This window comes from Pan troglodytes, chromosome 1 (assembly GCF_028858775.2).
Source record: "Pan troglodytes isolate AG18354 chromosome 1, NHGRI_mPanTro3-v2.0_pri, whole genome shotgun sequence".
In the NCBI taxonomy this organism is placed as follows: Eukaryota; Metazoa; Chordata; class Mammalia; order Primates; family Hominidae; genus Pan; species Pan troglodytes.
The window spans coordinates 163,444,627-163,468,216 of NC_072398.2; the positions used below are offsets into that span (position 1 = coordinate 163,444,627).

General features: G+C 44.3%; 1 long non-coding RNA gene and 1 other non-coding gene across 3 annotated transcripts; both read right to left on the reverse strand.

Annotated features, from left to right (window-relative positions):
* Positions 1-476: 476 nt before the first annotated feature.
* On the reverse strand, positions 477-583 carry LOC112206960 (U6 spliceosomal RNA). The gene has a single exon (XR_002941432.1). It is a non-coding gene; the product is annotated as a U6 spliceosomal RNA (small nuclear RNA).
* An 8,776-nt stretch (positions 584-9,359) lies between these two features.
* Positions 9,360-19,404, reverse strand: LOC134809041 (uncharacterized). Of its 2 annotated transcripts, XR_010153557.1 has the most exons (4): positions 19,273-19,404; positions 14,253-14,312; positions 11,946-12,042; positions 9,360-9,589 (listed from the first exon to the last, which is right to left on the reverse strand). It is a non-coding gene; the product is annotated as an uncharacterized LOC134809041 (long non-coding RNA). The 2 variants fall into 2 exon arrangements; XR_010153556.1 differs by lacking the exon at positions 14,253-14,312 and having other exon boundaries at positions 19,273-19,396.
* Positions 19,405-23,590: the final 4,186 nt, after the last annotated feature.

Here is a 23,590-nt window from a genome sequence, read left to right on the forward strand (position 1 = left end):
ATAGCTTTGTTGAAGATAATTGACATATAATAAACTGAACATATTTAAAGTGTACAACTTGAAACCATCACCAGAATCAAGATATTGAATATACCCACCACCCCCATGAGTTTCCTTATGCCCCTTGGTAATCTCTTTCTCCTGTTCCTCTGCTTCTCCCTGTTTCTAGGCTATGATTGATTTGCTCCTGTCATTATATATTAGCTTGCATTTTCTAGAATTTTATATAAATGGAATCATATAATATGTACTCATTTTTTACCTAGCTTATTTCATTTATAATTATTTTGAGTTCATCTACGTTGATGCCTATATGGACAATTCATTCCTTTCCATTGCTAAGAATTATTCCACTGTACAGATATACCAGTATACCACAACTTGTTTATCCACTAACCTGTTATTAGACATTTGGGTTGTTTCCAGGTTTTTGCGATTTCAAATAAAGCTGCTTGTGGTATTTGTGCACAAGTCTTAAAAATATAAAACACTTCACGAATTTGCATGTCATCCTTGTGCAAGGGCCATGCTAATCTTCTCTGTATCACTCCAATTTTAGTATATGTGCTGCCAAAGTGAGCACCACTCAATGGTTTTCGAGTGACTGACTGAATAAATGCATTCTCATATAGTTTGATGCCCACTGAATGCTAGCTGAAACTGGGGTCATTGTCATTGCTGTGGTTATTGATGACAGTCATGGACAGATGGCAGCAGAGCTGGTAACAGCTGCCAACTAAGCACCAGGCATTTTCTACCACCATGTGCTGTTTCTGAGAGTAGATTCAGGAAACTGGGGATGGACTGTAATCACTGATTCATTCAACAAACATTTAGGAATTGTTAGATGAAGTGCAAAAGTGAGTAAGACAGTCTCTGCTTTTGAGGGGTTTATAGCTTAGTTGGGGTAACAGACCTAAAAACATGAAGTCACTGACATGTCAGAGGCTGTATAAATTTGCTACGCCTGCCATAACAGAGTACCACAGACTGAATGGCTTAGAAAAACAGAATTTTACTATCTCACCATTCTGCAGGCTAGAAGTTCAAGACCAAGGTGTCAGCAGGGCCATTCCTCTCTGCTCAGCTCAAACATCGCTTTCCTGGAAAAGCTTTCTGGAATTAGCCAGGTTCCCCTGTTAATTATTCTCTTGGTGTACTCTACTCCTCCCCTCTGGCGGAGCCGGAGAGGGATCTGCTCCAGGCCTCTCCCCTACTTCTGGTAGTTCCTTGGCTTGTGGCAACCTCAACTCTAATCTTCACATGGCCTGCTCCCTGTGCATGTCTGTCTCTGTGCCCAGATTTCTCCCTTTGTATAAGGACACCAGTCCTATGGGATTAGAGCTCACCCTCATGACCTCATGTTAACTTGATAACATTTATAAAGACCTTATCTCCAGATAAGGTCACATAAGGCACCAGGGGTTAGGATTCCAGCTTATCTTTTGGGGGGACACAATTCAACCCAGAACGGCGGCATGCTGGGAGGCCTGCCAGTAATCCATCGGAGCAGCAGGAGGAAATCATCCAGCGGGGTGAAAGACAGGGGAGGGGAAGAAAAGGTTTCTCAGAGCGGGTAAACCTTGGGCTGAGTCTTTAAGGGTGAATAGGTATTTCAAGCAGCCCAGGATAGAGGTGAGGGTGAGGCCATAGGTGTGGAGTGGGTAGGATAGGTGGGCAGGAACCAGATCATAAAACACATGATGAAACCACTGTTGGTTCTGAATGTCCCCAGTTCCTCAAGCCCTTGGGCATGATCCTTTCATTCAATATTCAAATGGAAAAGCTGAAACAGCCATGCCACCAACAGTGGGAAGCCCAGTATCCCTGAGGATTTGGTGTGGTTCTGGGGGTAAGGCGAGGTGGTGCTCTCCCGGCTCTGGGCCCTGTGGCCCTGGTCCTCTGTCCCTCGCTGCTCTCAGCTCTGCTGCTGCAGTCGGCTCCTGAAGTCTGTCCTCTGCATCTTCCTTTCTGGGCAGCAACTCACTTCCTCCATTCCCCAAAACACCAGTAACGTCCGAGTGCTGGGATGGCCAGCTCACACTGCAGGCTTGAGAGAGCCAAAGAAGGCCACAGCACAGACAGAAAACCACTTACAGTTAAACACTGACCGTGGCGGCCCCAACTTGCATAGGCCACCTCCACCATAGGAAGGTTCTTACCAGCCAGCTTTATCTTCTTAAGCACCTGTGACCTCCACCTCCTCTGTCTCACCAGTTACAATCTCCTAGAAGCTTTTAAAAAGACCAATTCCCAGGTCAGGCGCAGTGGCTTACGCCTGTAATCCCAGCACTTTGGGAGGCCGAGGCGAGTGGATCACCTGCGTCGGGAGTTCGAGACCAGCCTGACCAACATGGAGAAAACCCGTCTCTACTAAAAATACAAGATTAGCTGGGCATGGTGGCGCATGCCTGTAATCCTAGCTAGTCAGGAGACTGAGGCAGGAGAATCTCTTGAACCCGGGAGGTGGAGGTTGTGGTGAGCTGATATCATGCTATTGCACTCCAGCCTGGGCAACAAGAGCGAGATGCTGCCAAAAAAAACAATTCCCAGTACTCATCTCAAATCATTTTAGTCTGAATCTGTGAAAGTGGGGCCAGCTGGGCATGCATGTGAAAACTCCCAAGTAATTCTAGAGAATACTACTCTGAAGCTAGACCTTCCTCACATCTCCCCATCCCCACTGTTCTGGCAGCAAGGAAAGCTCTAGTTCCTTACTGTATAGAGCAATTCCTCTCTCTCTTGCTCTCTCTCTCTTTCTCTCTGTCTCTCTCACTTGTTCTCACTTATCCAAGCCTAAGCATATAGGCCATACCTCCTCAAAAATGTAAAATCCATCGCCGTGTTTTCCTAAATAACAGAATTCTTTTTTTTTTTTTTTTTTTGAGATGGAGTCTCACTCTGTCACCCAGACTTGAGTGCAGTGGTGCAATCTCGGCTCACTGAAACCTCCATCTCCCAGGTTCAAGCTATTCGCCTGCCTCAGCCTCCCGAGTAGCTGGGATTACAGGTGCCCACCACCACGCCAGGCTAATTTTTGTAATTTTAGTAGTGATGGGGTTTTGCCATGTTGGCCCAGCTGGTCTCAAACTCCTGACCTCAAGTGATCTGCCCACCTCAGCCTCCCAAAGTGCTGGGATTACAGGTGTGAGACACCACACCCAGCCAGAATTATTTTTCTTTAAAGTGAATTGTATCTCTCCCCTAAAAGGGAAAAATTATAACTCTCAGCTTTCATTTTAAATACCATATTTTAGTGACTTTCAGATTTGAATATTTTTCATATTTTAGTCTATTTGAAATTGGATGTGTTTTATGATCAATGGGATATCATAGTTTCATCGACAGTGTTATTTAGCACTTCACATAATAAAACACCTTATAGCTATAAGGGGATTTGATTTGATGAAATCATGTAGTAATAATTTTTTTATTTTTCCTGTCATAAAGGCAAGTCTTGCCAAGGAGTTTGGACTTTATACTCCAAGTAATAAGAGGCTGTCAAGGGATTTTAAAGGAAGGAGCGACATGGCAAAGTTTTGCTTCCAAGAACCTCTTCGTCTCATGCCAATGGGAATAAAGTAGGGATTCTTCTCACTGAGCTGGAATAACCTGCTTAGGGGTTAAAGGATCCAAACTTGCTTCCTTTGGGGCATGAAGGTTCAGTTCCTCATGTTAAGGCCACGTGTCACTGTGGTTCAGACACCAGCTCTCTCCCAAGAGACCCCAGGAGACCGCATTCATTGCCTTGATGATTTCTCCACTTGAGGAGCCTGCTCTCCTGCAGGCCAGGAGACCTGTTTGTTGGCACTTCTCACCTGGTCCTTCTTCCCCAGGAAACCAGGCATTAACCAGGCACCCCTGAGAGGCCGATATATAACTACAGGAGGCCCATTTATTCACTTACAAAGAGAAGTTAAGCTGGCAAGCAGACAGAACACTCTAGTATGGAGATCAGTCCATTCTCTCCCTGGAGGCAAATTACTGGAGAAGCCAAGTTATAACCAGAACGCCAATTTATTCATTTATAATGAGAAAATCAGCTTTCGAGAGTACTGGAAGTTCACACAAGCCAGAGCACTTTGTTCTTTCCCTATTGAAAAACGAATACCCAAGAAGCCAAATTATCCAGAAGAGCGAGCAAGGAATTGTGGCAAAGGTTGAATAGAAGACCTATCTTTCGGCTGAATTGCTCAAAGCGCTCTTACCCACTAGAGGGTTTGCTTTGCCTGGCAAACCTCTTTGCTCAGGTCTGCTTGCCAAGCTTTCTTCTTGCCTGGACACTGAATGGACAGGCCTTGCCAGCATTTGCCCCTGAGACTTGTCGTTTTCCAAGCTGCCATGGCTGGTCAGCTTCCTTCTCTTACAATGGGGTCTCCTTCCCCTAAAAGTAATTGAGGCTTGGTTTATTTCCTTAGAGTCTCAATCAAACCCAGTCTGATCTATTCAAGAACACACTTAAACACAATCTCTTAGATTTTTCCCACAAACGGTTTATCCTAACCAGTGTATGTGTGTTTTATTGCTTAATCCCTTACAAATTTTTATTTATTTATTTATTTATTTATTTAGAGACACGGTCTCACTCTGTCACCCAGGATGAGTGCAGTGGCATGATCATGGCTCACTGCAGCCTCAAACTCCCAGGCTCAAGCAATTCTGACGCCTCAGCCTCCCGAGCAGCTGGGACTACAGGTGTGTGTCACCACGCCCAGCTAATTTTTTTTTCTTTCTTTTTTTTTTTTTTTGTAGAGACGGGTCTTGCTGTGTTTTTCAGGCTGGTCTCAAACTCCTTGATAAAAGCAATCCTCCTACCTCGGCCTCCCAAAGTGTTGAGATTACAGGTGGGAGCCACCACTCTTGGCCTACAAATTTACTTACAAATTCTCTGGGACTCCAGGCAGTCATTTTCTTAGGACAAGCAACAAGAGGAAATGAGCTCTGTTGAATAAGAAACTGAATTCCCCTTTGACACTCTGGGCATGGAAACCCTCCCTTCTCCAAAGGGCTGGAGTAACCCTCAGGGGCTTGTCCCCCAAGGCCGTATGAATGAAGCTGGATTTAGGTACATGGGCGGGAGGGAGAGCCTCAAACCATGGGTGGATTTGGTTTGATATGCATTGCAAGTTCGTCCTATCAGAGGGTGGAGAATACAGACCTTGAAGCCACACACAGCTGGGTTCCAATCTCAGCTTTGCTGAAGATACAGCACTCAACATCTCTGAGCCTCATCTTTAAAATGGGTACGTCATACCTCTATCTCCCAGAAAGGTGAAATTAAATAATAATGCACAACACTTGGCATGTAATAATCATTATTCCTTCCTCTTACCCATCTCAATTTTTCCCATTACAGGAAATTGTTCCACAAAACGCTGCGACCTCTAGAAAAATGCTCCTTCTCTCCACTCTGCCCACCGCCACCCACCCAGGTATTTTAAAGTCAGTGAGAGAGGCCTAGCAATTACATTCCTTTTCTTTTCTTTTTTACAGTGTCTTACACCAAAATATTTACATTTGTGTATTTGATTCTAAGAAATAGGGGATATAGAGGACAGATGATTGACCATGAGTTGGTAGGTGTTGAAGCTGGATAATGAGTACAAGGGAATTCATTATATTATATTCTGTACTTTGGGATATATTTGAAATTTTTTGTGTTAAGAATACTTTTTAAGGCTGGGCACAGTGGCTCACGCCTCTAATCCCAGCACTTTGGAAGGCTGAGGCACAAGAGTCGCTTGAGCCCAGGAAGCGGAAGTTGCAGGGAGCCGAGATCACGCCACTGCACTCCAGCCTGGGCAACACAGTAAGACTCTGTCTTAAAAAAAAGAAAAGAAAAGAAAAGAAAAAAAGAATACTTTTAAGAGAAAAAAATCTTAATGGTAAATTACTATATGTCAGACACTGGTCTAGGAGATGGGGTTTAAAAGAATAAGTCTAAGCTTGCCTTTGAGGAATTTAGTTTAATGGGAGAGAAAACTGTGTTAATGGTCCTTTCAAGCTGAGTGATGAGGGTGAGTGAAACTTTGTGTTATGCAATGCTCACATATTCCACCCTGACGGAGTGCCAGTATGTCCGGCTACCAACGGTGGTGGCGTCCCCATGTGGCAAAAGTGTGAACACCACCTGCAAGTCACTCAGCCTTCCTGTACTGAACTGGAGAAACTCGACTAATTTACAGTGTGAGAAGCTTCTCTTTTCTTCCATATTTGCATATAAATGAGACTTGATTAATATATTTTGGCACATTGCTTCAAATCTGTGGCATAATTTAAATTTGCATAAAACTTGGCTGCTGAATTGTGATGATCTGTTTACTTCTCTAATAGGGTCCTCTTCCTCACCTCTTCTTTTCCCAATGGAGTAGAAACAGAGAGGGAATGAAGGAGGGAGGATAGAAAGAAAGAAGGGAGGAAAGAAAAAAAGGGGCAGATTAGGCAGAAAGACTGTTTGCTCTTCTCCCTCTCCTACCTCCCCAATGTCAAAGTTATGTTATACGAGGTTTGACATTAGTGATCCTCTCTTTTGTGCTGTGCAGTAATTGACATATAAGTGATGTGAAACCCTCCTGCTGACTGGCCTCCCCATCTTGGGCTTGTCATTTCACTTTCCAGAACCTATATTATAGATTTCTCCATCTGTTATATAATAAAGGAATAGCAGTACTGACCTGACCTCCCAAGGGTCATAGAAGGGTTACACCAGATAATGCAGGAGAAAGCCCTTTGAGCACAGTACAGCCAGAGACACATGTTAGGGGTGTTATTAGGACCACTGACATGGCATCCACAGCTGCCACTTCCTTATGACTCACTAGCCTCTTATATGAGCCCGCCTCACTATGAGGCCCTGAAGGGTGCTGAGCTAATGTTTGTAAACCACTTTAAAGAGGAGAAGGGCTTTAAAGCAGCTTGGAACACTTCCGATTAGATGACCTCTACAAGAGTACAAAGGAAAATAAATATGGACTTTCCTCTTCCTTTTAATTTTCTTTCAAAAAGGGAGACAACTAGCTCCCTCAGCAGTGTACACCACAGTGTTTGAGTTAGCCATGTGAGTACAGAAGAGTTTTCTGGGACAGGGTCATGAAAAAATATTACGGTTCTTTTTTTAATGGGAAAAGAAGTGCGTGCTTGTTTTTAAAAAATGCAAATGATATAGGAGTATAGAAAATAACAGGTAAGGCCAGGCACAGTGGCTCACGCCTGTAATCCCTGCACTTTGGGAGGCCAAGACAGGCGGATCACCTGAGGTCAGAAGTTTGAGACCAGCCTGCCCAACATAGAGAAACCCCATCTCTACTAAAAATACAAAATTAGCTGGGTGTGGTGGCACATGCCTATAATCCCAGCTACTCGGGAGGCTGAGGCAGGAGAATCTCTTGAACTCAGGAGGCGGAGGTTGCGGTGAGCCAAGATCACGCCATTGCACTCCAACCCAGCCAACAAGAATGAAACTCTGTCTCAAAAAAGAAACCAAAAAAAAAACAAAAAAACAAAAAAACTGGGTGTGGTGGCTCACACCTGTAATCCTAGCACTTTGGGAGGCCGAGGCGGGTGAATCACGAAGTCAGGAGATCAAGACCATTCTGGCTAACACAGTGAAACCCCGTCTCTACTAAAAATACAAAAAATTAGCTGGGCGTGGTGGCGGGCACCTGTAGTCCCAGCTACTCAGGAGGCTGAGGCAGGAGAATGGCGTGAACCCGGGAGGTGGAGCTGGCAGTGAGCCGAGATCGCACCACTGTACTCCAGCCTGGGCGACAGAGCGAGACTCTGTCTAAAAAAAAAAAAAGAAGGAAAGAAAAGAAAAGGTAAAAGCCCCATTTTTTCAAATATCACTTCACCCTTTCCCTAGAGGTAGCCACTGTTAACAGTATGGGAGTGTATTCTTCCAGTTTTTATGTAGATAGATAAATAGATCTTTCTGTGCATTCTGTCCTGCAATTTTCTTTTCTCACTTAACTCTAAATAGTAGTGTTTAAGAGTAGACTTTTACAAAGAAATTAAGAAGGAAATATAAATGTTTTACCAAGGGAGCTACTCACTCAAATGTATTTCTTAATTTTGCAAGTAAGCCTTATTGTAAATAGGGAAAAGAAATAAAAGAGAAAATATATAATATTTTAAATAAAATCAAATGTGTTTCTTAAACCAAAACATGGAGTTGGAATGTTACCCTAGCTGCTGAGAGAAAATTATGCCCTGTACACATCTTTATCACATGTTTGTCCACCCAAACTAGAATGGGAACTTCTCCAATGTAAGCAGTATTCCCTGGACCTAGCACAATGCCTGGCACAAAGAAATGTTTGCTGAGTGAATAAATGAATAAACAAATCAACCGTGACCCTGGATTCTTGCAGAAGTTATCCATTAATTAGGCCAGGCACAGTGGCTCATGCCTATAATCCCAGCACTTTGGGAGGCCAAGGCGGGCGGATCTCTTGAGGACAGGAGTTTGAGAACAGCCTGGCCAACATGGTGAAATCCCCATCTCTACTAAAAATACAAAAAATGTTAGCCAGGCTTGGTGGCGTGCACCTGTAGTCTCAGCTACTCAGGAGGCTGAGGCACAAGAATCACTTGAACCCAGGAGGCAGACATTGCAGTTAGCTGAGATCGCGCCACTGCACTCCAGCCTGAGCAACACAGTGAGACTCTGTCTCAAAAAAACGAGTAAGTTCTCCATGAATTAATCTCTCCTGGGCCCCTTCTGTGCTTTATGGCATCTTGTTTTTAGCACTTTTACACATTATGTTATTTTGGTATCACAACAGCCCTTTAATTACGTTACAGTTGGTATTTCATCTTGTCACTACTTTACAGATGGGCAAACTGAATCCTAATGAGGTGACAGAGCTGAGCCTAGAACCCAGGTATTTTCTGTTGCACCAGTCTTTATATTCTCCATTGCCAGCCTCTGTGGTGTACAATGGTCAAAGGAAAACAGAATTAGTTTAGTTTCTACAGAGCTGAGAGCACGCTTGAGTTGGCGAGGGTTAATCCTCATCAGTCTGTGAGCTAGGAAGGCTACTTTAGGCCTGGAGCTGCATTGCTGGGCAGCAAACCTTATGTAGTCCTCTTGTTTGCAAATCCATCTTCTGCCATCTGCTGGATGAATTCAGTATTTCATTACTGCTCTTCCGCCATCATAACAGTTTCCCTCTATTAAGGAACAACTTGGTGCCATGTAATTCCCATGTATAATTTCTATTACTCCTTAAAGCAGCCCTAAAAGGTAGGTCTAAGTTTTAGCCCCATTTTCAGATAAGGTAACTGAGGCTCACAATGTTTAGGTAACTCACACTCTGTGTGTTAATTTCCTAGGGTTGCTGTAAGAAGTTACCACAAACTTGGTGGCTTAAAACAACAAGAATTTATTTCATAGTTATGGAGGCCAGAAGTTTGAAATCAAGGTGTTGGCAGGGCCACACTCTTCCAAATGCTCTAAGGGAGGATCCTTCCTTGCCTCTTCCGGCTTCTGGTGGCTCCAGGCATTCCTTGACTTGGCTGAATAGCTCCAGTCTCTGCTCCATCTTCATGCGGCCTTCTCCTCCTCTCTGGGTCTCTCCTCTGTGTTTCTCTTATAAAGATATTTGTCACTGGATTTAGGACCCACCAGAATAATCCAGGGTGATCTCCTCTCAAGAGCCTTAAGTTAATTACATCTACAAAGACTCTTTTTCCAAGAGTCACATTCATAAGTTCCTAGAGTTAAGACATGGATGTATCTTTTTAGAGGCCACAATTTAACCCACTACAATATGTTAGACAGTCAATAAGTTATACAGCTGGCATGTAACCTCATGTCTATTGATTCCAAAGACTATGCTCTTAATCATTGCTAAGGGGATCTAGGTTTTTGCTAGCCTCACTTCTGTCTCCTCCACCCCTCAGGTCTGCCTTTCTAGGCACCCTCTTCTCTCCTTTTAGTGAACCCCCTCCCCTTCCACTCTGCACACAAAAAAACTCCTTCCACCCTGAGACTGCCCCCTGGTGCTGCTTGTACAGGGTGTCCACATGATTTATCCAAATGAAGATATATTCGAGAATGCAAGAGAAAAAATGGGGGTTGATATGGTTTGGCTATGTCCCCACCCAAATTTCATCTTGAATTGTAGTTCCCATAATCCAGACGTGTCATGGGAGGAACCCAGTGGCAGGTAATTGAATCATGGGGATGGTTACCCCCATGCTGCTGTTCTCATGATAGTGAGTGAGTTCTCATGAGATCTGATGGTTTTATAAGGGGTTTTTCCCTCTTTTGCTCAGCACTTCTCCTTGCTGCTGTCATGTGAAGGACCTGTTTGCTTCCCCTTCCACCACGATTGTAAGTTTTCTGAGGCCTCCCCAGCCATGCTGAACTGTGAGTCAATTAAACCTCTTTCTGGCCAGGCATAGTGGCTCACACCTGTAATCCCAGCACTTTGGGAGGCCAAGGTGGGTGGATCACTTGAGGCCAGGAGTTCGAGACCAGCCTGGCCAACATGGTGAAACCCTGTCTCTACTAAAATTACAAAAATTAGCCAGGCATAGTGGTGCACACCTGTAATCCCAGCTACTCAGAGGCTGAGGCATGAGAATCACTTGAACTCAGGAGGTGGAGGTTGCAGTGAGTCAAGATTGCACCACTGCACTCCAGCCTGGGCGACAGAGTGAGACTCTGTCTCAAAACAAAAACAAAAGCAAAAACACCTCTTTTCTTTATAACTTACCCAGTCTCAGGTATGTCTTTATTAGCAGCGTGAGAACAGACTAATACATGAGTCAATGATTGTCCTGTGACAACAGGTTTAAAGTGGGAGAGTGCCAAGCAAACCTGGATGCAGGGAGTCCCTATCATTGCCTCCCATGGCTGCGCTTCTCTGCTGGCTTCCCCAAGACTCCAAAACTTTTCTTGTACTTCTGTAGTAAATCCCCCTTCCATGGTGCATCCCTACCCAAAATGTGATCAGGAGACTATGAGTCCCACCAGAAATCTAATAAATAATTGCTGCATTTATTTATTTATTTATTTATTGAGATGGAGTTTCACTCTTGTTGCCCAGGCTGAAGTGCAATGGTGCGATCTCTGTTCACCACAACCTCTGCCTCCTGGGTTCAAGCAATTCTCCTGCCTCAGCCTCCCAAGGAGCTGGGATTACAGGCGTGAGCCACCATGCCCAGCCTATTTTTTAAATATTTGTTAAACTTTTGGAAGATTGTGTGCCGCTAATCACTGGAACACAATCCCTACCCTGAAGGAGTTTACAGACTAGTAGGCAAGTTGGGCCAACAGATATAGATGCCAAAAGTTTAGAAAAACCTTACCAGCCATTGAGCAAAGACCTCTGGCTGCTGCTTGAAGGAAGTAGTTGGTGCCTTAGAAAAGACTCTTCAGGGAAAAGGGGAAGGGAAATGGCATTAACATAGGGTATTCCAGAAATTCTACTTGCATTGTTTCATGCTGTTGTCATGATCCTATGAGGAAGATATGGGTCCACAGTTTGTTGTCTGAAATCTTCGGGGCCAGGTGTGTTTTGAAACTCAAAATTGTATACATTTTTAAGAAAAAAAATGTTACAAGTATAACATAGTACGTGCCACCCCCAGCAGGGTCTGGGGTTGTACTCCAATTATTAAACTAATACTTTAATAACTGTGTAGCAAAACATGTAGATTAACATTAAATAAAATAAACACTGACTATAAAAAGCCACATGAAAGGGTTTTATGAATAAATTAGTTCAGGTCAATTAGATTTCATCACCAAAGTAGTTAAGAATAGAATATCAGTTTCCAGGCCAGGTGTGGTGGTTCACATCTGTAATCCCAGCACTTTGGGAGGCCAAGGCGGGTGGATCACCTGGAGTCAGGAGTTCGAGACCAGCCTGGCCAAGATGGTGAAACCCCGTTTCTACTTAAAATACAAAAAATTAGCCAGGTGTGGTGGTACGCACCTGTAATCCAGCTACTCAGGAGGCTGAGACAGGAGAATTGCTTGAACTCGGGAGGCAGAGGTTGCAGTGAGCTGAGATCGTGCCATTGCACTCCAGCCTGGGGGACAAGAACGAGACTTCATCTCAAAAAAATAAAAAATAAAAGAATAGAACATCAGTTTCCAAAACTTTTGGATTTGAAGATTGTAGAGTTTTATTATTTGCTCCAATTTGTAGACAAAGAAACTGAGGCTCAGAAAAGAAACTTGTCCAAGATACACAATGAGTAACTGATGCAGCTGGACTTGGAGTTAGCCTCAAGTTAATTACAACTATAAAGATCCTTTTTCCAAAGAAGGTCACATTCACAAGTCTGCCTGGCTCACCCACAGCATCATTCTGTTTTAATTTTTGATTCAGATAAGTTACCTGAGCCCTACCAAGCCCCGAGTAATATCATGACTTTTGAAATAATATTGGCTGTTCCAGTCCCACTTGTCTTTGTAGAAACACTTGAATGAAAGCTTTAAATCAACGCGGCCCAGGACAGCTTTGAGTGCAGCCCAAAACAAATTTGTAAACTTTCTTAAAACATTATTAGATATTTTTTGCAATTTTTTTTAGCTCATCAGCTATTGCTAGTATTAGTGTATTTTACGTGTGGCCTGAAACAATTCTGCCAGTGTGGCCCAAGGAAGCCAAAAGATTAGACACCCCTGCTTTAAATCCTGTGAACATGAATAATCTTTTTGTCTACCCATATTTGTGACATGCCTTTTTGAGACATTTGTTAGTGTAAATCAGCGCTTTCAGCCAGCAGGGAGACAGTTCTTATTTGTGAACTTGGAAGAGATTTTTAATTAAAAAGTTATGTAGATGACAATACAGGCAGAGTTGCTTAGAAAGCAAAACCAGACAACTCTTCTTTGTTGACCTACTTCAAACACACGTGTGATTACATAACTTTATAAAAAGAAAGTCCCCAAGAGAGTAATAATTATTCCTAATAACACCTTTAAAAGAAATGGTCTGGGCTGCTCTGCCTATGGAGTAGCCATTCTTTTTATTCTTTTACTTTCTTAATAAACTTGCTCTCACTTCAAAAAATTAATAAATAAATGCTCTAACAGAAATGGAAACAAAAACTCAATCCAAGAATAGCTTAAAATATTGGCTTCCTCAATTGATACTGCAGATTCATGCTCCCAGCATACCCCCTGGCCAACACTACCACCCCACTCTCACACACACGATGTGTATTGTGAGGATGGTGAAGCTTGGTTAAAATTTGTTCTTTCTTTTTCCTTTGCTGAAAGCTGAAGTGCTGGCAGGATGCAGTGGCTTATGCATGTAATCCCAGCACTTTGGGACACCAAGGCAGGAGGATCACTTGAGCCCAGTAGTTCAAGACCAGGCTGGGCAAAATAGCAAGACCCTGTCTCTGAGAATAATAATAATAATAAATTAGCCAGGCGTGGTGGCAACCACCTGTGGTCCCAGCTACTCGGGAGGTTGAGTCCAGGAGGTCAAGGCTGCAGTATGCCATGATCGTGCCACTGCACTCCAGCCTGGGCAACAGAGTGAGACCCTGTCTAAAAAATACAAAAAAAAAAAAGAAAGAAAGAAAAGTTGGAGTGCTGAACTGTATTGCACATTGCTAATCCCCGGTTAGAGTCAGCAGGCCTAGGATTGTCTTGTCCAGTTTAATTCATAACTTATCACCACTTTTTGGGTCCCAGGGTAGAGAATTCATTCCAGGCCAACTTAGATGGCAATAGTTAAGCCTTTCAGCCTGTCTTCACTACTAGGTTTTTATCATTGTTTTGTCTCGACACAAAAGATGTCATACTCATAAAATTCCCGTAACAGATTAGTTTTATGTATTCTTCACACTTCAGCAAGGAGGAACAAAATAACAGCTTACCTAAAATAATTCCAGAATTTTCCATTCAAATTATGATTTTATGGATTGAGAAGTTACTATGTGCCATGCTGTGTGATTTATCTTGGGAGAATATAAGTGATCAGAATGCAGCTTTCAGGACTGTACTATACAGTATGCAAATAATAATAAATACCTATGTAGTATTTTCATGTGCCTGGCACCATTCTAGGTGCATAACATATATAATCCTCTCATTGTAAGCCACACAACAACTCTGAGGCAGATTCCTGTGTTAGACTATCTCACACACGAGGAAACTGAGACCCAGAGAGGTTAAAGAACTTGTCAAGATCACACAGCTGGCAAGTAGTGGAGCTGGAATTTTGTTTGACACACTCAGGCCCCAAAGTCCATGTTCTTCCCTTCTATAATGGGAACATTACCTCTTTAGGGACGGGATCTGTGTCTTATTTGTCCCTGTATCCCCGCTTCCAGCACTGTACCTGGCAGAAAAAGATCTTAATATACAGTTGAGGAGGAAGGAAAAGAGAAAGTAAGAGAAAGGAAAGAAGAGAGGAGGGATGGAGGGAGAAGGACACTAGTTTCAGGGGCACACTCATACAGTGCTCCCCATGGAAATGAAGTCCAGGGCCCGTTTAGTAGCGACCGCATTTTTCTGAGAGAGAAGAATTGATGGATAGATCTGTGAAGGTTCATTTTTGTGAGCTGTCAGACTTTGTGCTGTAACCCCACAAAGGGAGAAACAGGGTTTTGTCCCTTGACATAAAAGATGTCATACTCTGGCCGGGCGCGGTGGCTCATGCCTGTAATCCCAGCACTTTGGGAGGCCAAGGCGGGCAGATCACGAGGTCAGGAGATCAAGACCATCCTGGCTAACACGGTGAAACCCCGTCTCTACTAAAACAATACAAAAAATTAGCCGGGCGTGGTAGCGGGCGCCTGTGGTCCCAGCTACTCAGGAGGCAGAGGCAGGAGAATGGCGCGAACCCGGGAGGCGGAGCTTGCAGTGAGCCGAGATCGCGCCATTGCACCCCAGCCTGGGCGACAGAGTGAGACTCCGTCTCAAAAAAAAAAAAAAGATGTCATACTCACCAGTGTCCCAAGATCAAAGATCAGAGCTTATCAGAATCTGCTCACGATTCTTTCTTCTTTTCTCTCCCTCCCTCCCCCTCTCCCTCTCTCTCTCCCTCTCTCTTTTTCTTTTCTCTTTTCTTTTCTTTTCTTCCTTCTTTCCTTCCTTCCTTCCTTTCCTTCCTTCTTTCCTTTTCTTTCTTTCTTTCTTCCTTCCTTCCTTCCTTCCTTTCTTTCTTTCTCCTTCCTTCCTTCTTTTTGAAGAAGCTTCGTGGATCATGACTCTAATAGCAGGAGTAAAAGGCTCTACACTGAGTGGGGGCGCAATTTGCGGGACACGGGAGCAGAGCTAGGTGGAGAACAATCATTCCACTGGGCCCATTCTCCAATTGTACAGTATTTTCTAATTTTTTTTTTAAGTCAGGGTCTCACTCTGTCCCCTAGGCTGGAGTCCAGTGGCATGATCTTAGCTCACTACAACCACTGTCTTGGGGCTCAAGCCATCCTCCCACCTCAGCCTCCTGAGTAGCTAGGACTACAGGCGTGCACCACCATACCCGGCTAATTTTTGTATTTTTTGTAAAGACGAGATTTCACCATGTTGGCCAGGCTGGTCTCAAACTCCTAAGCTCAAGTGATCCTCCTGCCTCTGCCTCCCAAAGTGCTGGGATTACAGGCATGAGCCACCACTCCCGGCCTTCTAATATTTTAAAACATTTTGACCTCAAAATTGTGAAGACTATGCTGATACAATGTAAAAGCCAAGCTGTGAGGTGTGGAGAAAAGGTAAGGAAAACAACTGGCCCACTTCTCCCTCAGGTCTCCAGAATATCTGTCATACCTCATTAACGGTACTTGTTTAGATCCACCTCTCCTACTGGCCCATGTTCCTGAGATGCAAGGACCTTATTACTCGTCCTTAGTTTAGCGTAAGTGGTTAAACAGGAAGCCTGGGAAGTCAGATTACCCGAGATAACATTAAGACTTTTTCCCTTACTGCGTGGCATTAGTCAACTTACTTAACCTCTCTGAGCCTCTGTTTTCTTATACATTAAATAGAACATAATAATGTTTTCCATAAGGGAATGTCTCCAGTCCCTGAGCAAAAATCTCTAGCATCCTTAAAGGAGGAAGTTGTAGCTGAGAAAAGACTTACTGAAGGAAAGGAAAAGGAAATGCCACTGACCTAGAGTTCTGCATGCCTTTTTCATGTAATCTTGATGATTGAGAGATTTATGTGTATTGTTCAGCACAGTGCCTGGCTCATAATGCACATGACAAAGACAGCTATATTTCCTAGTATCTGTGCTCTCCTTTCTTTGGTAATAATGTCACTAAAATTTTAGTGGGGTGTGTGTATAGTTTTAGAAGGATAGAACCTGGGCAGCCTAGCAAAACTTCATCTCTACAAAAAATTTAAAAATCAGCCAGGAGTGGTGGTGTGTGCCTGGGGTCCTAGCTACTCAGGAAGCTGGGGCAGGAGGATCGCTTAAGCCCAGGAGTTCAAGGTTACAGTGAGCTCTGATCACACCACTTCACTCTAGCCTGAGTTACAGAGCAAGGCCCTTTCTCCAGAAAAATAAAGAAAGATGGCCAGGGAGTACTGCAAGGAAATGGCGAGGTGCATGTGGCTGTGGCTAGAGGCAGGTATTTACTTAGAGAGACCATTGCCATGATCAAGTGGGGAGGGATGGTCTACACTCAGTTGGAGAGGCATGGTGAGCACTAGGGTGCCTCTGGGTTAGTCAGCTAGAATCTCTGAATGCCACAGGGAGAGAGGAAAGTGGGCAGAGAGGGAGAAGGAAGAGAGAGGACACCCAGATTTTCAGCATGGTGACTAAGTCATGGTGACATAATTCACTGAACTGGAGGAGGAACCAGTTTGGGAGGCAAGTGATGAGTGTCACTGAGGACATGTTGGGGTGGAGGGGCCTAGCATGTGTCCCATCCAGATGTCCAGTGGTGTTCCTTTGCTCATCGCCTCTGTGGAGTGGCATTTCATCATCAATGAGTCCCGAAAAAGGGTTTTGCAAAGAGCACTCAAATGTCCTGTGCCTGGGAGATCAAAACAACCCCGCAGAGACAGCAAAAACATGCCCAGCCCACAGAAGCCCTCAAGCTGCCTCCCTGCCCTTTCTGGTTTGCTTCCCAAGCCTGCAGCTCAGACAGCCTCACCCCATCCAGGATCCCTGCCTGGGTAGGAGACAAAAGGTGTGTATCCACAGCACAGAACGACCTACTGTATCCACCCAGTCAGCAATGGTTTCTATGAAACATTTGATCACAGGGTGCAGGGGTTTTTGTTTGTTTTCCTTCCACTGGATAATCATTTCAGTGACAATAGCTAATGGCTGTGATTGTGTCAAACATTAATGATAGTTATTTCCCTGTTGAAATTCTGCCCCCTGCAGACACTTCCCTGAAATTCTATTTTGCACCAACTCTATGTTGGCTCTCCTAGGTCTTGTAAAGCTAAGAAAGACCGGAAGCAAATCTGCCACCTTGACCTCAGACAAGGGGAGGTCAAACTGCAAAAATGGATAAATGTCTTTCTCAGTAAGGAGTTTTAAGGAGGAGCCCACAGCCTTGGAGACCCAGCCCAGCATTTAACCAATGCTTGATAATGCCTGTTACTACACTAAATCCTTTGTATGTGTTATCTCATTTAACCCTTAATACTAAACAACAGGCAAGGAAAATGAGGCTCAGAGAGGGTAAGAAATTTGCCTCATACCACACAGCTAATAAATGATGGAGATGGCATTCTAAATCGAGCCTGTCTTACTCTAGTTGCCAGTGCTTAACCATCAGTCCTGGATTTCACATCCCTGGTGATATGATCACAATCTACCTTGCTGTAATTTAAGTCCAGGTTTTCTAACTCAGTTTGCCCTGTTTGATACTTGCTGTTCTTCAGATGTGGGCTCCCTGTTTTACCAAAAGGAATGTGCGTGGTTTCCTATCATCCACCCAGTGCTAGAAAAGCAGAAGTCTTGGCCATGAAGAAACTCAGTAGTAGTGTCTCTGGATCTACTTGCTTCTAGAACTGATCAGTGGGGTAAACAGTGGTGACCAGTCTTGCTGGCCCTGCAAAAAGACGCTGCCTGGTGGAGCTGTTCCTGCAGGTGACCACTTCACCAACAAGTGTAGTGCTTCTCTAACAGTGGGCATAATGGTCTTAAGAACAGAAAAGCAGCCGTGTGCAGTAGGTGGTTCATGCCTGTCATCCCAGCACTTTGGGAGGCCGAGGCAGGATGATAGCTTTAGCCCAGGAGTTCAAGCCCAGCCTGGGCCACATAGTGAGACCCCATGTCTGTTTTATTATTAAATATATACATATATATTTTTTAAATTTACCCATATTCAGTGCACAATTGAACAATTTTTAGTAAATTTACCAAGTCGTGCAATCAGGTACAAGAACAATTTTGAATCTCCTTGCATCCTACCACTAAAACATTCCCAACAGCTAGGTTAGCAAAACCAAAAACCCATGGCCAACAACTACAACAAACCCTAGCAACCAGGTTCTCCTTGAGCTCCAAAATTTGAGTGAGTAGAAACAAGCTACCTATAATTGCATGGCCTACACGGCATCAAGAAGATGGAAGGTAAAGGGACTCGTGATATCCGTAAGAACTGAACGACCCCAAATCACCAAAGGAACTCACTGGAAAGTTCAGTGGGCCACTGGAGAACAGCAGCAAAGCTGGCATTGAGAAGAAATGTGGTCACATGGAGACTAGGGAAACCTCTGGCCACGCTGGAGTGGTCTAGAGGTCTGGGCCCTGTGAACTCTCAAACAAACCAAACCAAACCATCTTTCTAGGACAAAGCTCCACCCTGAGGAGAAAAGCCTGGGCATAAAATCCAAACTGAGCAAGATAGGAACAACAAGGCCATAGAAAAGAGGACGTCTCTCAGGTGGCTGGGCATGGTGGCTCATGCCTGTAATCTCAGCACTTTGGGAAGCTGAGACGGGCAGATCACTTGAGCTCGGGAGTTCAAGATCAGCCTGAGCAACATGGCGAAACCCCGTCTCTACCAAAAATACAAAAATTTAGCTGGTCATGGTTGCTGGCATCAGTGGTCCTAGCTATTGGGGAGGCTGAGGTGGAAGGATTGCTAGAGCCCAGGGGCTGGAGGTTGCAGTGAGCCGAGATCGTGCCTCTGCACTGCAGCCTGGGCAAGAGTGAGACTCCATCTCAAAAACAAAAAAGAAAGAAAAAAGCAAGGAAGGAAGGAAGGAGGGAAGGAAGGAAAGAAGGAAGGAAGGAGAGAAAGAAAGAAAAGGGGTCAGAGTAAACGGCGGGAGGAGAGCAAGGAAGAGGAACTGTTTCGCAGTAGGCAGGTGTGTTTGTGCAAACCTACCCCAGATGGCGGCAGACAAGCTGGTGGGTCCCCGTGCCATTACCCCCAGACTCAGGGGTTATAAACCGTAGGGGAATGATACACATGCTTCTGCAGAAATAGGTAGGAATTTGCCCTAAGGGCAGGATTTGCAGTAAGTCCATGCTTTTACACAAGGAACAGCACATAAACTGGAAATTTCAGCAGCCTTCCTGGAACTGGGGTTAATCAGAAGCTAACATAGTGAGTTAGCATCCAAGATGGACTTGCTTCAGCCTTTACCCTCCACCCCCATAATCTGGCTCTTACAATCCCATGTGTCCTCTTTCACTATGGCCCCTGAGCCTTTAGGGAGGGTGCTTGATATGGTATAGCTTAAACAGCAGTGCCTTGGCAATGGAAAACAGATCAGGCCCAGTAGGATTCCAAATGGAATAGATTCACAGCCTGTTGAATCATCTCTAGTCTTCAGAATACCATGACTTCAGTTTTCTTGGAAGAAGTAGAACAATGAGAGATACGTACAATTAATAATTTGGGCCAGGTGCGGTGGCATATGCCTGTAATCCTAGCATTTTGGGAGGCAGAGGTGGGTGGATCACCTGAGGTCAGGAGTTTGAGACCAGCCTGGCCAACATGGTAAAACCCCATCTCTATTAAAAATACAAAAATTAGCCAGGCATGGTGGTGGGCACCTGGAATCCCAGCTACTGGGGAGGCTGAGGCAGGAGAATCGCTTGAACTTGGGAGGTGGAGGCTGCAGTGAGCCGAGATGGTGCCACTGCACTCCAGCCTGGGTGACAGACAGTAGAAATACAAGGCTGGGAGTGGTGGCTCACCAAGGTGGGCAGATCACTTGAAGTCAGGAGTTCGAGATCAACCTGAGCAACATAACAAAGCACCATCTCTACTAAAAATGCAAAAATCAGCTGGGTGTGGTGGCACACACCTGTAATCCCAGTTACTTGGGAAGCTGAGGTGGGAGGAACTTTGAGACCGGGAGGTGGAGTTTGCCAGAGGTTGCTGTGAGTCAAGATCATGCCACTGCACTGTAGCCTGGGCAACAAAGCGAGACTCTGTCTCAAAAAGAAATGTAATGCACACAAGAATTACAATCAAAAGAGAATTTGTAGACCAGGCATGGTGGCTCACAACTGTAATCCAAGCACTTGGGGAGGCCAAGAAGGGAGAATTGGTTGAAGCCAGAAGTTTTGATACCAGCCTGGACTAAAAAGCAAGAATGTCTCTACAAAAAATTTAAAACACAATAAAATTAGACAAGCATGGTGGTGCACACCCTGTAGTCCTGGCTACTCGGGAGACTGGGGCAAGAGGATCACTTGAGCCCAGCAGTTTTAGGCCATAGTGAGCTATAATTGCAACATTGCACTCCAGCCTGTGCAACTAAGCAAGACTATGCCTCTGAACAATAAAAATAAAAATAAAAAATTTAATAAAAACTAGAATTTGTAGCCGGGCATGGTGGTGTACACCTGTAATCCCAGCTATTTGGGAGTCTGAAGCAGGAGAATGGCTTGAATCCAGGAGGGAGAGGCTGCAGTGAGCAGAGATCACACCACTGCACTCCAGCCTGGGCAGCAAAATGAGACCGTCTCAGAAAAAAAAAAAAGAGAGAGAGCGAGAGAGTGATAATTTTTATTCCAGAACAACAAAAATGAAAAACCTATACCATTAAGGAGCCAACTAAAAGCATCATGAAGAAAAAAAATTTTTTTTTTTGACACAGAGTCTCCCTCTGTTGCCCAGGCTGGAGGGCAGTGGCACAATCTCGGCTCACTGCAACCTCCGCCTCCTGGGTTCAAGTGATTCTCCTGCCTCAGCATCCTGAGTAGCTGGGACTACAGGCATGCACCACCATGCCAGGCTAATTTTTGTATTTTTAGTAGAGACGGGGTTTCACTATGTTGACCAGGCTGGTCCTGAACTCCTAACCTCGTGATCCGCCTGCCTCGGCCTCCCAAAGTGCTGAGATTACAGGCATGAGCCACCATGCCCGGCCTCATGAAGAAAATTCACACACACACACACAAACACACACCCCTCCAAATAAATAAATAAATAAATAATTTTAAAAAAGAAAATTAAAACCTGATTGTTTTTTAGAGATTTCTTGTAGCTGGGAAATAATTCAGGATTAGTCAAAATTGTAGTCACATAATTTAAAAACTCAAAACAATGGTCAGGGCTAGAATCTAAATTTTTCTCTCTCCAGTGCCCCCATTTCCACCAAGAATAAATCATAGTAAGTCAAATTTATTCGCAAAATACATATTGGGCCAGGTGCAGTGGCTTACATCTGTAATCCCAGCACTTTAGGAGGCTGAGGCAGGTGGATCACTTGAGTTCAGGAGTTTGAAACCAGCCTGGCCAACATGGTGAAACCCCGTCTCTACTAAAAATACAAAAATTGGCTGGGTGTGGTGGCATGTGCCTGTAATCCCAGCTACTTGGGAGGCTGAGGCAGGAGAATTACTTGAACCCAGGAGGCAGAGGTTTCAGTGAGCCAAAATCGCACCTCTGCACTCCAGCCTGGGTAACAGAGCAAAACTCCATCTCCAAAAAAATAAATAAATAAAATAAATGCTGGTGTCATTATACTTGGTCTGGTTCCTTACATAAAGTGTAGCAATAATAGTGATCAGCCATATAGCCTCCTTTTAAGTTGGCTTTGGTGAAGCTTTTATAAGGAATTTTGGATTTAACTTTTTAGAAGCGTCACGATCAGAAGCCAAGACAAGGGCTTGCCATTAGACTTTGGCAAATACTTTTCACAGAATAGAGAGAAGGTCCCAGAATATCTTAAGGTTCCTGGGCCTGATAGAAAGTGATATGCTTTTCTTACTACAGTCAGAAACCTTGTAAGGAAACCAAGCTACAAGGCCAGTTTTTCCAAGGGGCTTTTTGGTTTCTTTTTGTTTGTTTTTGTTTGAGACAGAATTTCACTCTTGCCCAGGCTGGAGTGCAGTGGTGCTATCCTGGCTTACTGCATCACTGCAACCTCCACCCCCAGGTTCAAGCACTTCTCCTGCCTCAGCCTCCCAAGTAGCTGGGATTACACGTGCCTGCCAAGGTGCCCAGCTAATTTTTGTGTTTTTAGTGGAGACAGAGTTTCACCATGTTGGCAGGGCTGGTCTTGAACTCCTGACCTCACGTGATCCACCTGCCTCGGCCTCCCAAAGTGCTGGGTGTGAGCCACCATGCCCGGCCTCCAAGGGACTTTTTATTGGCTTTATAAAGCCAACCTCAATTTCTCAGTCTGTTCATATGTGAAGATAAGCCATCACAGTCAAAGCACTGGTAAAATGACCAGCATCTCCAATTATGTCCTGTTACAAAAGGAAACAGATTCTTACTGAACTTATGCAAATAACTATATTGCCAATAAAATAAGAATACTCACAAATAGTTTTCAAATTTTGGAGAATTCAGGTCTAGAGAAAGGTAAATTTTGCTCACAAAAAAACATATACTTTACCTCAATCATCGTAAGCTGTAAATAGCTCAAAAGAAAACATTTTTTGTTTTTTTGACCCTTCTTCAATCAGAGTAGTAGAAATCCGAACAAGATTTCATTTGTTCACCTTGGAACTACTATCCCCAACCCAAGCAGCTCTTTGTCAATCAGCCCAGAGCTGTTCAGTAGCTTCTCACACAGTTCCAGTGTTGGTCCTAGGGAAAAACAAAAAAGAGAAGCTCGCTGCCTGTGAGTACCTCCTCCTTGTACTCCTCAGGTAGCATGATCCTGTAGCCACCCAATGGGTTTGCCTTGGCTGCTGCCGGGAAAGAACCAATGTCTCAAAACAGGGGAATTGCAATACAGAAAGAGTAATTCACACAGAGTCAGCTGTGTGGGAGACTGCGGTTTTATCATTACTCAAATTAGTCTCCCCGAGCATTTTGGGAGCAGAGTTTTAAGGACAACTTGGTGGGTGGTGGGGAGCCAGTGAGCCATTAGTGCTGATTAGTTAAGTAGGAAATGAAGTTGTAGGGAATTGAAGCTGTCCTCTTGCATTGAGTCAGTTCCCGGTGGGGAGGGGCCGCAAGATCAGAGGACCCAGTTTTATCGATCTGGGTGGTGCCAGCTGATCCATCAAGTGCAGAAGCTGCAAAATATCTCAAGCACTGATCTTAGGAGCAGTTTATGGTGGGTCAAAATCTTGTATCCTCCAGCTGCATGACTCCTAAACCATAATTTCTAATTGTGTAGCTAATTTGTTAGTCCTACAAAGGAAGTCTATTCCCCAGGCAAGAAGGTTTGTTTTGGGAAAGGGCTGTTACTGTCTTTGTTTTAAACTATAAACTAAGTTCCTCCGAAAGT